General features: G+C 42.7%; 1 protein-coding gene across 1 annotated transcript in view; it reads left to right on the top strand.

Annotated features, from left to right (window-relative positions):
- Positions 1 to 2,110: 2,110 nt before the first annotated feature.
- Positions 2,111 to 16,175, top strand: part of TRPC4 (transient receptor potential cation channel subfamily C member 4) — a 309,107-nt gene continuing 295,042 nt past the window's right edge. Inside the window, exon 1 of the mRNA XM_078386691.1 lies at positions 2,111 to 2,130. The gene's annotated coding sequence lies outside the window, so the exon portion shown is untranslated. The remainder of the gene's footprint in view (positions 2,131 to 16,175) is intronic.

Raw genomic sequence — 16,175 nt, forward strand, 5'->3', positions numbered from 1 at the left:
TGCTCCAAATATAAAATTATAACTTTGAAACTGATCCTCAAATCAGCACAAACTTTGGCACAGATGTAGCAGACAGTCTGCTATTGATCTGTTCCAAATTTGGGGACATTTGAGCAAATGGTTTTCAAGTAATGATTTTTTTAAAGTAAAAAGTCTTCTACCCCATGCAGACAGTGGTAATCTTTTCTGTCTGCAGATTTAAAATAGATCAGACACATTGAAAAGACCAAATTTGCTTACAGTGAAAGAGAATGGTTAATCACAGCCCCCTTTTTTTTATTTGGAAGGAATCCAGACACCATTTGAAATCTGCTCTGCTTGTAGTTCCAGGAACCCTTGCCCTTCCCTTCATGCCTTTCTGCAGCAGTAGACAATACCCACAGGCCCCAGGAAGCCCCATTCTACCTGTTGCTATGCTGCCCTCTCCCTGCTAGGTTTTGATTTCAGCTTGCTGTATAGTTAAACCCTATCCCTATGCAGGTGTCCTTCATCTTCAAGGTTTTTTTTAAAAGCCAGGTATTTGCTGGTACATCAGTGATACAGTCCTGTCAGGGTATGTCTGCTTGTGGGTATAAGAGACAGCCAAGTGCCATCTGTGCCAACACAAGGCATTTCCCACCCCTCTGCCAAAGGATTAAAAAAGCAGCATACCCCTTATCCAGAACTTTTAAATTATACTGAGATAGGTGGACCAGTGGCCAGAGTTAATGCAAGACAGTAACAAAGTACAATAAAATGCTAAATTCATACTCATGGGGGGTGGCGTCTTGTGTGCCACAGTACCACTAGCATGGCATTTGGAGACAATCCCTTTATGATGGGGCATCTAGGCTTACTGCTCTGAGTTTTCTGTCATTGTTTCTTCTCAGTTCTCTGGGACAGAGCCTGTTTGTCCTTTGTTACTTTAACCATTTTGTGTCTAGTATCAAACGGATGGTGCCGAGAAGTTTCATAAGGTTTCCGTTGCTAAGGTAACTGCTGCCTTCAAGTTTCCTGTGTGGAACTATAATTTTCAGGCAGCTCCTCACATTAAATGAGTTTGATTTGGAAATAGAATGACTAGCCTTCTAAAAAATTGGGTAGTGATTTCTAAAACATTCAGGATCAAAGATAAGCTTTTTCAAGTAGGATTTAAAGGGCAGAGGTACTTAGATTGACTTCTGATTGTTTCATGTACTTAAAATCATATGTTTCAAGAGATAAGTGATATTTGAATGAGAGCTCAATCACACTACCATCTTTTGCTGTTATTTGGATAGTTTCAAAAATTTCCATGCACATGATGCATGGATCAATCTGTTTGCCCCAGCAATCAGTATTTCCTTCTTGCTGCTAGGTTTGTTTTAAAATGTACTGATCATGTATTGCTTCCTTCCACACTGTTTCAGCATGTGTGAACATTGCTGTTGATTTATTTCCTTTGCAAAGGGGTTGGGTTTTTGGGTGCTGGGCCACTTCATGGCCACTGTGCTTATACCCTTAAATTTTTTTTAATGAATAAATCTCTAGTAATAGCTGCCGCCACCACAAAAACATTAGTATATTGGTAAGAAGGAGACAGCCTCTCCCCCCACACACATACACACACAGGTGAAAAGGGGCTTGAGAAAGGACATTTCCTGCTTTGAATTGTAAAGAAAGGGGTGTAGTGGTTGTTCTAGGTTTTTCGGGCTCTTTGGCCATGTACTGAAGGTTGTTCTTCCTAATGTTTCGCCAATCTCTGTGGCGTCTTCAGAGGACAGCAACCTGTGCTCTGGTGTAGTTGGCTTGGGAGTGCAGTATTTATGGCTATGAGATAGGCTTTTGTCTTTTTCTGTAGATGGGTGATTAGTGTGTATTGTTGTGGGTGCATTGTTGTGCTAAGGAGAAGAGATTAGCTGTTCCTGTGGTTGATGGGTGTCATTAGCTGGCCTTTTGTGTGTAGTGATCCCCTGTCCTTGTGGTTGGGTAGAGTTCGTTGACCTTTTGCACGTTGTATTTTTGAGAGCTGGGAGCCAAGTTTTGTTGAGCTTCATGTGTGTGTGTGTTTAGTCGTTTAGTCGTGTCCGACTCTTCGTGACCCCATGGACCAGAGCACGCCAGGCCCTCCTGTCTTCTACTGCCTCCCGGAGTTGTGTCAGGTTCATGTTGGTTGCTTCGCAGACACTGTCCAGCCATCTCATCCTCGGTCGTCCCCTTCTCCTCTTGCCATCACACCTTCCTAACATCAAGGTTTTTTCCAAGGACTCTTTTCTTCTCATGAGATGGCCAAAGTACTGGAGCCTCAGCTTCAGGATCTGTCCTTCAAGTGAGCATTCAGGGTTGATTTCCTTTAGAACTGATAGGTTCTTCCGACCTGAGGGGCCCATCTTCCAGCGTCATATCTTTTAGCCTTTTGTTTCTGATCATGGGGCGTTCTTGGCAAAGATACTGGAGTGGCTTGCCATTTCCTACTCCAGGTGGATTGCGTTTAGTCGGAACTCTCCACTATGTCCTGTCCGTCTTGGGTGTCCCTGCACGGCATAGCCCATAGCTTCTCTGAGTTACTCAAGCCCCTTCGCCACGACAAGGCAGCAATCCATGAAGGAGGTTGAGCTTCATACTTTCCTCTTTTTTGTTGAAACTGTGCTGGTGCTTGTGGATTTCAATGGCTTCCTGTGCAGTCTGACGTAATGGTTGTTGATGTTGTCCAGTATTTCAGTATTCTGAAATAGAATTTCATGTCCAGTTTGTTTCAGAGCATGTTCAGCTACTGCAGATTTTTCTGGTTGTTTTAGTCTGCAGTGTCTCTCATATTCTTTGATTCTGGTGTGGATGCTTTGTTTTGTGGTTCAAATATATACCTGGCCACAACTGCAAGGTATCCGGTATACTCCTGCGGTGTTACTGTCATGGGGAGATGTTTTGGTAGTTACAGTCTTCCTTTCCTTGGTTCCCACATGATGTAACTGACCACTCCTGAAAGGGACAAGCAGCAGGAGAGAAGAGGAAAATCTTTAATTACTAAATATCTTCCCCTTCCCCAGGTGTAACTGCAAAAAGATCAATTTAAGCATTGTCTTGAAAAAAATGTACTAAGGTTTAAAACATCTTATTTTTCTTTCTTGTGCAAGCAGCTGACAGAGTTGGTGCTTGTACTCCAGATGCATGGAGATATGCATCATCTTGAATGTTAGGTGTTTTTCACCAAGTTATCCTCAATTATCAAAGACGACATTTTTCAGTAATTATAAACTTCTTCCTTCCACCTTGCAGCTCCCATTGCTTCCGCCCGATGAAATGTGAGTCAGACAAGCTGTGCGAGAAAAGGGGAAATCTTTAATTATCAAAAGATGTTATAGAAGGATTCAGGTAGTATGGCCAGGGAAGTGTGTTTTGTGAAGGCAGATACCCTGGAGAGCCACAGCCATCTCCTCTCGGCCTTTGCAAACTAGTGTAACACAGGCTCCACTTGTAGGCTGAGTAGCCCCATTGCAATTTTACGACATCATTCATCTCTTGTGTAGGGATGAGCAGATGAGCAATTGAAATGTTTAACAAATTTATTTGGTGGTGGTAGCTAAATAATGGGGCAGCCAAGCGTTGTTCTCCATACAGTAAAACACTATGTTGCTGCCACAAGCAATAATGACTAGAGATGGACACAAACCAGTTCATCCCAGTCTGTTCCAGTTCATAAAGTTGGCAGCACAAGTGCTATGCTTGCCTCCTCAGCCAATCAGCCATGCACCAGGTCCAGCCTGCTTGCTTTTTCCTCACCTCCTCATCTAACCGCTGAGTCACCTGCAAAAATACAGAATTCTCTACCTGGACCTCTTGTCTGAGGGGGAGATCAGCCAAAGGGGTGTGGCAGAGAAACCTGAGCTGTTGCCAGAACTGGAAGATTAGTTGAGGAGGTGCAGAAAGCCAACATGCTAGGCCTGGTGAGTGGCTGATGGAGCCAGAGAAGGCGGGGGAGGGAAGTGACAGCAGCAGTGCTTGCTGCCTTTATAAACTAGGACAAACTGGGATGAACCAGGTTGTGTTCATCTCGAATAATGACATAATGCAGTATTGCTCTGTATTACTGAGGGGAATGATTGCTGATCCCCATTGCTAAATTGATGGAAGGCCAACTGATCGAAAATCTGTTGATTTGAAAGTTATGTGTCTCACAAAATGTTTATTTTTAATTTAAAGCACAGCCAGAATCTGAATTTAGAGAATGAGCAATCAAACCCATATAATGAAAATGCTATTTGCCCTTCTGGGGAAGGGAGCAGTTACCCTTTCTTTTCTTAATACTGTATTAGGGCTCAGTCACACTGCTAATTTACATAGATAGCAGTCATGACCTTTTTTTTACATTTATGTAAAGTCACATAGTATATAAATTGGTATGCACATTCACATTGACTGAAATTACTTCAATTTATTTCTGGTAATTAAAACTGGTTTGGGAAGCTACAATGTAATTGATTCATTTTCTGTTCTATTTGAGGAGCAGTCTTGATTGAGTTTTCTTTGGTTTTCAGGCATCTTTCAGAATGCCTGCATCTCTCTCTCGCTCTCGCTCTCGCTCTCTCTCTTTCTCTCTCATTTTTAAAATAAATTTTAAGTAATGTATCAGTACAGTGATACACTGCTAAAGTTAAAAAAAGTAATAATTTCAGACAGATGGCAGTGTCCCTGCCGTCCAAAACCGACAACCACCAACAAAGGCAGTATTTAACACAACAGAGATGTTCACATTGCCTGAAGCGATACATAAAGAAATGATCTGAGAGCCAAGGTATTTTTTAAAAAGCCATTGCCAGCCAGTAAAAACAAACAAACAAAAAATCAGTTTCACCCATACATTATGCAGCCAGGAATTTATGAATCAATTTAAATATTGCCCAAACTGATTCAACTGTGATTCTTATTGCCAGTGTGACTGAGCCCTCAGCTAAACAAAAGATTCATAAGCAGATGCTAAAGTTAAGCCAAGGGCAAGCTGATTTTTATAAACATTTAAATTTCAGTAGTTGTTCAGCAATTCCTGAATAAAGGGATGAAAAAGTATTAATCCGTTCAGGAAGTACAAACTAAACTGATTTGACTTGCTGTCGTTCTTTCTGCCCCCTTCAGTGCTATCAGCGCAAAGCCGTGTTGCTAGGTAAATATGAAGAAGCAATATTACAAGATAATATTTTATTGATGTTTAAAACCTTACATATGAGTAAGGCCTGTAAAAAGGAAAAGACAGGAAAACCACACAAGTGAGGACCGATTTCCCTCTGATCACTTCTGCTCATAACCCAGTCCTTGCACACCGTAAATGGGTGGAGGGTGGTTTTACCACTCTCAACATTCATTGTTTAGGAATTGAGGAAACAATGAGCCTGTATAGCCTGGCCAGCCAGCAGCCCAAGAGTTGGCATGTATATATAGGTGGGTACAATTTTTTCTACGCTACTGTAAGAAATTAAAACCCTATGCAACTATAAGAAACTAAAGCATGGCTGAAATCACAATACAGTAACAAGAGAGTTTCCCTAATCATGGTTTGTCTGATCAGAGTTTCAGATCTTATGGACCTCTTTAACAGCATTCAACTGAATACGGTTACAACTCATTTTCAGACCATTCTGCATTCTGGGAGTGCAGAAGTGAAGTAGGGAGGCACTGGAGCTTAGGATTCTACACTTGAAATTCACTTTCTATCTCCACTAGAGGGTATTTATTCACTCTTGCTCCCTATTCTCTAAGGAAACCCAATTTAGTAACTGTGAAACAGCGCTAACACTTATTAGATCTGATTCCTTGCATTTGTTCTTCAAGGACAAAGGAACCGTGCGGGGGGGGGGAATGACAGTAGAGACAGCGGTGCTAATAGATTATTCTATTTCTTTGTGTTTATGATATGGGAGATGGCATGAGTGACTCACCTATCCCCACGCTGAAATAATACTTGGTAAAGATAGCAGACTAGTGAAATGTCACAAGCTTTATAGGTTATGTGAAAGCAGGCTAAAAAAATTATCAGACACTTGAGAGAGAGGAAGTGGCCCCTTTTTATTAGTTGTTTGAGGTATACAGCCATATTATGTGTAGGAACTGAATAATTTGTTGCTGATGGGTTGTAAACATTTTTAGTTTTATCATACCAAATTATACAAAAAAGATTTCATGCAACTGAAATGGAGGCATTTCATTATGGCCAAAACCAAGCACAAAAATGTACAGTGGTCCCAGATTGGTTAATTACACTGATGTAAATGCAATCGTGTAAATTGCAGGGCTGAATTCTGGGAGCAGTTAGTTAAGAAGTCACTGCTTGTGTCCCTTGTTATGTACCAATCATATGGGTAGGGATACAAGTGGTGACTTGTTAAGTATTGGTGATTCACTGCTGCAATTTTTGTCATTGCACTTAAAGCTGGCATAAGTAACCAACAGGATTCTAAACAATGGCTGAAATCCTATTAAGGTGCTATACAAAAGGTGTAATTTTTGATGGCAAATTGCTTCAAGAAACCTCTGTACACTTATCGGTTGCAAGCCATAGCGCAACTTAGGGCGCAACAAATAATGTCTATGAAGATGTCTTCACTTGAGGCAGTTCACTTACAAGTGTTATGCCTTTTGCATAGCAGAACAACAGGATTTCAGCTACTATATTTCAATAATAGCATTTTAGCACATAGATTCCATCAGTAAGGAAAGAACTGTGGCAGGTGCTGGACGTTACAGGAAGTCTGGCCATTTTTAGTGATCTGAAAACTGGTCTGAAAGGAGGAGAGAAAAGTTAAGGTCAGCAATCCTCCTGGAAGTTGTTTTTAAATAAGAGTTTTTAAAATAACATGGCTGATGTCATAATAAAAAGACCAGTATTTTAAAAACATGCCCAGCATGTTATGGAACCCTATAACTGTTTCTCCCCAAAAGTGCAGAAGAAGGTAGGATATTAAACAATTGACAATTGAAAAATTAGACCCATAATTTGCTGGTGCAAACATCTTATGGATAATGGTGTTTTGTAACAAGGTTCATGAGATGTTTTACTCACCAGATTCTTTGTTTAATGGTTAGCAATTCAAATGGAATTACCGGCACGAAGCTGGTGTGAAAGTGCTATTTACACAAGATACATACAGACACATGCATTTCTGCTCCAGGGTGCTAAACGGCTTGGGTCCAAGCTATCTCAAAGACCGCATCTCCCTTTATGAGCCTGCCTAGGTGTTAGGATGATCACAACAGGCATTCCTCTTGGTCCCACCACTTTCTCAGGTTCATTTGGTGGAGACACAGGAGAGAAGTCTTGCTGCTCTCAGATTTTGGAACTCCTTCCCATAGGAGGCCAGGCTGGCTCTATCTTTGCTGTCCTTCAGCAAGCAGCCAAAGACCTTTCTCTTCAGGCACCACTTTCCTCAGTGGCTGGCTGCCTGAGTGGGATTTTTAAATGGATTGTTATGCATTACTGCTCTGAATATGTTTTTAGTATTACTTTTTGTAGCGGAATGCAAAAAGGTGACATCATTCCTGCCTGTCCATCACAGCAGCTAAGGGGGAGGAGCCAAGGATAGAGCAGGAGGGGCGGAGTGAGAGTGACAGTTAAGGGGAGTTGATGGGACAGTTAGACAGTTGGAAGGAGAGAGAGTTAGAGTGAGTCAGGGACCAGAAAATGTAGAAGGAGAGGGTTTAGGAATAGATCCAAGGGGGTTAGGAGAGGAAATTAAAAAGTTTAAAAGACATTGAATAAGCAGGAATGAATGCATAAACACTACCTGAGGGATATTGATTTAAAGCATACAACAATTCAGAATAAACCTGATTGACTACGTGATCTAATACACTTTAACACCTGAAACAGTTATACTGTAATTTTCCTTTTGATTTGTTCAATAATAAAAGAATGCTTAATTTAAAACCCCTACTTCCTAAGTTATATGACCCTTTGGTGTGGCAGCTCCTGTGTGGAACATGAATTGGTATTAGGAGAATACCTGGTGGTAGCAAAAAGGGTGTGTGTTCCTTTGTGGGGCCCAAAGAAATAGGGGCCACAAAGAGTTGATCGCCACACTTTTGTTTACCATTTCTTAGAGCAGTGTTTGTTCCTTTTTAAGTATTTGTCCACTGTGGCATTCACCCTTGTGGCACCTGCGTGTTTTGCCCTTACAAAGGCTCACATCGCATTTTCCTCTCGCTGCCATCAGTGGATTACCTCAGTCCACAATATAAATGATGTTTGTCAGAACACTTGTCTTGTGAATACAAACAGAATTTATTTATTGAAGTAAATCAGATTTAATAATAACAGAAGTTCTTCAGATAAACATTGTATATAAGCAAATCATTAACGGTTCTCTCAGTATATACTTTCCTCTTCCAATATCATTACCACCTTCCCTACCCATTTTCTTAACCAGCCTTATCACTCAGTATCTGTTCCCTCTCTCTCTGATTAACCAGCCCTTATTTCGATCTGGATCTCATCCCAGTTTCTATGTGACTCCTCCTTCTCCTGCCAAGCCTTATATAGCTGCTGACTCCACCTCTCCAGTCCTCTCATAGGCTCATGCACATCACCTCATGACTATGAATGGCATGAGTGACATGGGTCAATCGTCACATCCACTTATTGCTTTTAGCTTTAAATATCGTCTTTGAATGATGTAAGCCACCTTGGATCCTTTTTAAGAAGAAAGGTGAGGCAAAAGCATTTTAGATAAATAAATAATTTTGTGTGTGATCACTCATAAGTCCATTTCCTCCTGGTCCCCTATTAGCCTGCACATTAAAAAAAATCAGTGCAAAATCTATGTATTTAAGCAAGGGCTTTAAACACCGATATTTTAATATTCATATACATTGATGTATATGTTTTGAGCTGAGGACTGTATCAGATTGTTCAGAACCTGCAGAAGTCCAAAGACAGCTCTGCTCTGTTCTTGTGACTCTTTGGGACACTATGGATCAGAGTTTATTTTATTTATTTATTTATTTAATTTATATGCCGCCCACACTACCAAAAGGTCTCTGGGCAGCTTACAACATTATTATTATTATTATTATTATTATTATTATTATTATTATTATTATTATTATTATTATTATTATTATTATTATTATTATTATTATTATTATTATTATTATTATTATTATTATTATTATTATTTACAATGGTTGAATTCTTCAGTCATCTGTACTTCCCAGGTATACATTCACTTTAGCTCAGATTAATCCCTTTTCTATATTGCTCTTGGTATGAAAGGCATTCAAGCACAACACTCTCCTTTCTTCTTGCGGAGAGAGAGAGATGCCCATGGTTTGCTGGCAACAATCCTGAATAGGATTAAACAGTGTCTGTGTAAGCAAATCTCCCACACTTGTTTGCAGGCAATCCTGAGAACAGCTGCAACTCTCCTCCCCCGCGAGAAAAAACATGTAAGGCATGTTTCTATCTTCATGTTCGCTTCTTATTAATATTTTACTAGACTTGGTGCTGGAGGAGGTAGAACCCCAAAGACTCTGACAGGCGGGCTGATAACTGCACTGAAAATACACTCCTACTGCTTTCTATAGCATCTTAAATGTAGCTATTTCAGAGTTGTCTAGTAATGACTGCAAGGAAAAGAGAAGAAGAGTATCTAGAGAAGTAGACATACACTGTCATGGAGAGAGCCAGACTAAATGGGGATGGAGTGTGGAAGGGAAGAATCCAGGAGGGGTAAAATTATAACTAGAATCCCCCAGACAGCATGCAATTGATAGCAAAGTCCTTTGTAAAAAGCAGATGATTAGGCCTGCTAGGCCTTCCTAAAATGCCTGTGATTGTTCTCCTTGCTGGATAATTTAGTTCTTTAAAAAAAAAACTTGTGGGATAATGTGCTTCTGTACTTACATTTCAAAAACCCAGGAAATGGCCTGATATTGCTGCACAAGATCATGCCCCCCTTACCAGCAGGAAAAAGAATGCCAAGCATTACATAGCAAAGGGCAGCCTCAATGTTGACAACACTAGGATGGTGCTCACTACCATCTACAAAGAGACAACAAGGGAAGGAAAATCCCCCCAAACCCAACTCCTTTTTTCATCAGTTAATCACTTCTCACCCAAACACAAAGCAATTGTCAGGACTATTTTTCAACCATTTTTGAGTGGGCTTATGAAGTGATGAATTCTGCTGTCACACAGTATCTATTGCTGCGTGCTTGTGCGGCAGTAATGTATATGAGGCACAGGGACAGTCTGATGGTGGGATAACCTGGGAACAGTTTCATAGAGACAGGACAGGGATAAGCATCTGTGGTGGTGGCTGACTTTTCAGAGCTACAAAAGATGAGAATTCTAGAGCAAGGAGAATGGAGTCCTAATGAGCGCTGGCCTAACACGGGACACATTCCACCAAGTTTCATGATCCCGTGTGTAATCTTGATACTAAGAAAGCCTCCCACTAAATTGTGGACTTGAGTTCCTAGCTGATGCCTTGGTGTACTCATATTTAAAATGTTTCCTATTATACCACTCTTTGTCTAACAATGCCAGGATGGTTCGTAAAATGTAATAAAAATTCCAATAGGATCATATGGGATTTGACACTATTATCAAAGGCAGAAAATGCATAAAATAGACAGTCCACACCAAGCAGCATTAAAAACCAGCTTAAAAACCTGTAGCAAACAAGGAGATTTTCACCAGGTGCTGGAAAGAATATAACGTTGCCACCACCATACCTCCATGAAACAAGAACATTCCCATAGAGAAGGTTCTCTCTGTTGTCACACAATGTACTCAAGTTATCTGGAGAAAAGCCTTACCCAGGTGATCTTAAAGCACAGGTGGGCTGGTAAAGGGGGGGAAATACTCCTGCAAATACTCAGGTACACAGTCATTTAAGATTTTAAGGTAGAGGTGGGTAAAGTGCAGTTTATATGCAGCCCTAGAAAACTGTTTTTGTGACCCCATAGCCCTAAGTGATCTAAGTGCCCACTGGCCAATAAATCAGGAATATTGGACAGAGCTGTTGTGTGTTCGAAATGTTTGTGTGGTCTTCTTTTTGTCTGTGGTTTCACACTGCCTGCTCCTGCAGTCTCTCCAGGCTAAGCTTTATATATGGAAAAATGATCTCTCAATGGCCTATCCCCGTGGGGGGGGGGGAGCTATATTTTTTACCCTCTCCGTGTCTTTAGCATGTATTAGAAACAACATTTGTCATTTTTAAAAGGTGCCACAGGATTCTTCCTTGTAATTTCTTTTTCTCAGCCACATTGGGTGAAGCATTTTTCTATTCAGCTGAGGGGAACATCTCTTAAAAAGACACCATCCCCTTTCTCTCACCACAGTTTTCATCAGTGTGGCGTGTTCACTACATGTATTCTAGGGATTATTCATTTCTAAATCTGCATTTATATTCTGGAGTTACATAGGTACACAATAAATGAGCACTTGCAAATATGCACCCCTCATTTCTTTAGTGATGTGCAAGGAGCTATAATAGGTACACAGGGTGGTGAGTCCAGCTCTGCCGCCTGATTTAATACAAGCTGTGTGAGTCATCTCAACCTTGTGAAACCTACTGACATGTGTTATCATTAGAAAGACTGCAAATCTTGGTAAGATATTTCTGGGTAAGATATTTCTGTTTTTGAAAAGCAAACGCCGGGCGAGACGAAGGAAGGATGTGCTGGAGAAACTGTCATTTCTTCTGTGAAAGAGGTATATAGAAACGCATTGCGCTGAGTAGAGTACAGTATCCTTCTTCCCAAGGGGCTTAGGCAGGGGAACATACACAAGATTGTGCTATTTCTCTATGCCAGTGGTAGGCATCCTCTATCCTCCAGGAGCTGTTAAGCTTTAGCCTCCATTATTGAGTAGGGTGACTAGGGCTGATGGGAACCAATGCCCAGCAACATCTGGAGGGGGTGAACACTGTGCAAAGTTGAGGGTCTCTGCTGTTGTCAGAACACCTGCGCCTGTCACTGTAAGCATACCACGTTCAGCCCTAATCGATATTTTGTACATGTCCGCTCTCCTGCCTTTATCCCTGGTTTAGCCCTAATTATCCACTAGAACATCAGTAGCTTTCCTCACTTTCTCTTGCAGGCATACTGCATTTTCCTCTTCTAACCAGCCCCCTACTACATTCAGTAGTCTGGCTCAGCAGGGCCTGTGGTGATCTAAAAACTATGTATGCATTAGATATGCAGCATGATCAAAAGAAGAAAAAGAGAGAGAGAGAGAGAGAGAGAGAGATGGCCTCAAACTACCAGTGATCTTCTCCCTCGACTTGCACGGATCTGAGCAGCACAGTTCTGATTATACACTTTGTTCAATTAAAAAGTAAATATTTCAATCAATCAATCAATCTTCAATAAATACGGTGCTGCTATTCATCTCCAGGAAGTGAACTGGGAAAGGTGAGCCTCACGCTTTCCTAGGGCCCCATTGTTGTTGCAGTGTGGGGGCCCCCGATCTGATGGTGGTGGCCCAGACAGCCCCCTCTCCTGCAGCTCTGTGTGGCAGCCAGGGAGGGTACTGGAGCACGTTGGAAAGCTGGCACAGGTTGGGGTATGTGTTTGCATGTTAATCAGCAGCTCATGCTTGGTACTTATGTTTTGGGGGAGAAAAGAGTTATACACAGGTTTTGGCGCTCCTAAACTCTAGCATTGTTGAAGAGAGATGTGTGATATATAAATGACGGTGGCACTGGCAATGAAATAATAACAGCTCATCTATTTCCAGTAGGGAACCAAAAAGAAGATATGATTTTTTTTAGTGCAATCATCCAAAAAGATCATCAATACAGTACAATCTTTTCTATGTTTAATTATACAACACCAACCTCTGTCAATCAGCATGAACTGAAGAAGGAAAATTCAGCTGATCTGAGCACCGTTCATATACATAAAATAGGTTTTTAAAAAACCTTCGCATTTGAAACGTGCCACACTGTTAATAGATTCAGTGTCTCAAAAGATGACACTGGCCTGGATCCAGCATCCCAAGTGGCTGCACGACAGAGGAGCCCTGGAGCATGGTGCCCAGCCGGGCTTGCGCTGGCAGATCCCGATGGGCCAGCACAACCAGAAGCAGGGAAAAGTGCTAGCCGGCAGACCCAAGGGGTGGAGTTTCCACTCAGGTCTGCTGGCACAGCATAACAGCAGGAGGGACGCAGGCTGGAGCCTCAGTCTGTGCTTGGGAGTCCACTAGCCACTGGAGACACAACAAGGATGAGTAGACCGAGAGAAGGTGGCTGAACTGAAAGCACCAATGAGCAGGAGACTCTGGGAAACCTGGGGACTTTGGAGATTGGGCCTCCTCCATTTTTCCAGGCTTCACGCTGCCTCGTGCAGACTTCCTCTCTAAAAAGCACTAAAAAGGGGCATATAGGCGTACATTTGGGTGTGTGCCTATGTACCTGCAGAAAGGAGCTGAAATCATTTATGCATGCACTTGCCCACTCTGAATACCTGGTGTTAGGGGTTTGGGCCACCACTGCAGGGGAATTTTACCCACACCACATCTCCCTTTGGGGGTCTAGGGGGTGTTCTTAATCACCCCAAAAGGGTGATAGGCTTATATTGCTGTGGAGACACAGGAAGAATTTTTTAACTGTCTTGACCTGACCTGGGAGCCGAGTTTGGCACATACACACCCAATGCCCTACTTAGGATTATGCCAAGGTTCGACTTAAAGACTAGGAGAGTTCGTTTGCCCCTGGACAAGGGAACAAGCCCTCATTGTTCCTTAGCAGGGGTACCAGGAAGAAGGCTAGGTGCTCTGTCATGCCTATGGGCAGGAGGTAATAGCTCACAGTGGGGCATTCTTTTACTATGCCCCTCCCAAAAGAAGGCATGTGGTGGGCACTTGGCAGCAGATGCCACCCCTGGGCCTTATAGTACCTGGACATGGGCAGTGGTCCTGAGCACCCACCCAGAGCAGCAGGGCCACCCTTGCTGATGTCCAGTCATAGGGAAGGAGACTCCTTGGAGCCCAATGATTCCTCCAGGGTCCTGCCTCCAGAGAAGTCCCCAACATCTGCTGATGCATAGGAGCACCGGGGAGAGAAAGTGTCTGCTGCTACTACTTGTCAGCTGGGGTTAAAAACATGTATGAAGATGGATTATGTAGTTGTAAAATGGTTCCATAATGGTTCTGCGCAAGAATGGTTTTGTGTCATGGGAATGTTTCCTTCATGAACCAATGGGAAAGTTCCTTGTACCCAGCCATGTCAGGAGACGATAAGGCGTGAAGACACAACATATTGTCTAGATCCGGACAGAGACAAGGAGAAGGAAAAGAACACCCGGATTTCTCCTGGGAACAGAAGGCAGGATGAGAACGGACTTTCCTAATCGCCCATTGGTCAACACGTAGAGAGAAAAAGAGAAAGGGTGGCACCAAAAGAATAGAACATGGAATTTGTGCCATGTGGACTGTTCCTTAGTCTATTGAGAGGCTTAGGAGCCATTTTGAATCTTTTTTTTTTTCTTATGTTAGATTGAAGGGAATTGGAATGTTAGAACCCCAGAGAGAAAGGGAGGGAGGCTATACCCTATGCCTACCCTTAAAGAAGCTTTTTTAGGATTTTTAGCTATATTTTTGCTTAGTGAATAATGTCTAGATTTCACTGCAATTTCCTATGGAAATGTAACTTATGCTTTGCTTATGCAACAAACTGAATATCTATAAACACTTTATTTTTTCAATAAAAATTATTCTTAAAAATCCTTATAAATGGTCTTTTGAACAGCAGGTCTGCTGAGCCTGCTTCCAGAGAGATTGTGAGGCTACAGAATGCTACAGAGTCCTATCTGCCTGAGCTTTGATAGATCTGGCGACTACAAACCACATGTGTGTGTTCTTGCTGAACTTAATTAAGTGCAAGCAGGTATCTTTTTAGGATAGACTTGTGAGAAGGGGCCCCGTAATACTTCCTAGCTGAGGTCATCTGGACTCAACCCAGCTGTAAAGGAGATTCAGACTCCTAATTGCTCTCTGTCCGCCCAACCAAGAGCTCCCCAACAGGAGGCTGGGTCATGACAGCCTCCTGTTGGAGAGATACTAGATACAGTACTTTCTTGCAGGACTGGGGCCGAGCTACAACTGGCTGCCTCTACCGCCCTCTCGTTAATATCTGCCACCTGGCCCAGAGGGAGAAGGGGCCTTTATAAGCAGAGCTTTCACACCAGGTGAATGATTGCTTTCTGGGGAAGCTTCATGAGGGCTATACTCTTTGCTGATAGGGAGTCAGGGGTTTGTTTGTTTTCTTTTTTTGCCTGCCTCTTGTTTGTGAGGGGTGCGTGTAATTTTTGTACTACTAAGTACACTGTCTGGCGTGGGAGGGAGATGTCTTTCAAGTTGGGAGTGCAATGGGGGGGAGCAGGGAGCTGTCATTGGTACAATGTTGGGCACAGGGAGATATGGAGGCCATTGAGGGATGGAACAGGGTCCTAGTTGCTACCAAAGTTGTCTCCCAGCTCAGACAAACTGGATAGCTTTGGCAATAATCCCCCTGAGTAAAGAATGCTACTGCTGAAGGCCAGGTCAGGGAAAGGGAGAACATCAGCCCTCCAGGCCCAGATCCTGGATGAACACACTGACCTGGCTTGTCTTATGGAGACCTGGTTGGAGGAAGTTGGGGGAGTTAGTCTTTCTCAGTTTTGCCCACAGGGGCTCTCTGTGCAGCAGTAGGCCAGACTTGGGTGGGGTGGGAAGATGGAGTTGCAGTCTACCATGACTCTGTTCCCTCACCAGGTGCCCTGACCCACAGTTTGCTGGGTTTGAGTGTGCATGAAAGTGGGTGCCCAGGACAGAATATGGATTCTTTTGGTGCACTATCCACCCTGCTGCTCAAGTCTTCTTGTTACAAGACTATCTGTTTTGGTTGGTGTATTGGGGGAATCCTGTTAGGAGACCCAGGGATCAGGGGAAAGGAGTGCCCTAACTTGGAGGGCCAGGAGTCTGGCCTTTCCCCCTATGTGGCAGGGGAGTCTTATATGCCTGTGGGGTCTCCAAGGGTCTGCCATTTTTTGGTCTGTCTTCCAGAGAGATCTGGAAAGATGGCTTACACTGGGAGAGGGGTTCACTCAGGTCTCCCAATGGAACTGGATCCAATCCCAAGGCTAAGCTAGGGAAACTGCTGCTGTAATCAATTTATTTATTTATTAAATTTATACCCTACCCCTCTAGACCATGTCTACACAACAAAGTTGTGGCCTTTTCCTTC

This window comes from Pogona vitticeps, chromosome 2 (assembly GCF_051106095.1).
Source record: "Pogona vitticeps strain Pit_001003342236 chromosome 2, PviZW2.1, whole genome shotgun sequence".
In the NCBI taxonomy this organism is placed as follows: domain Eukaryota; kingdom Metazoa; phylum Chordata; class Lepidosauria; order Squamata; family Agamidae; genus Pogona; species Pogona vitticeps.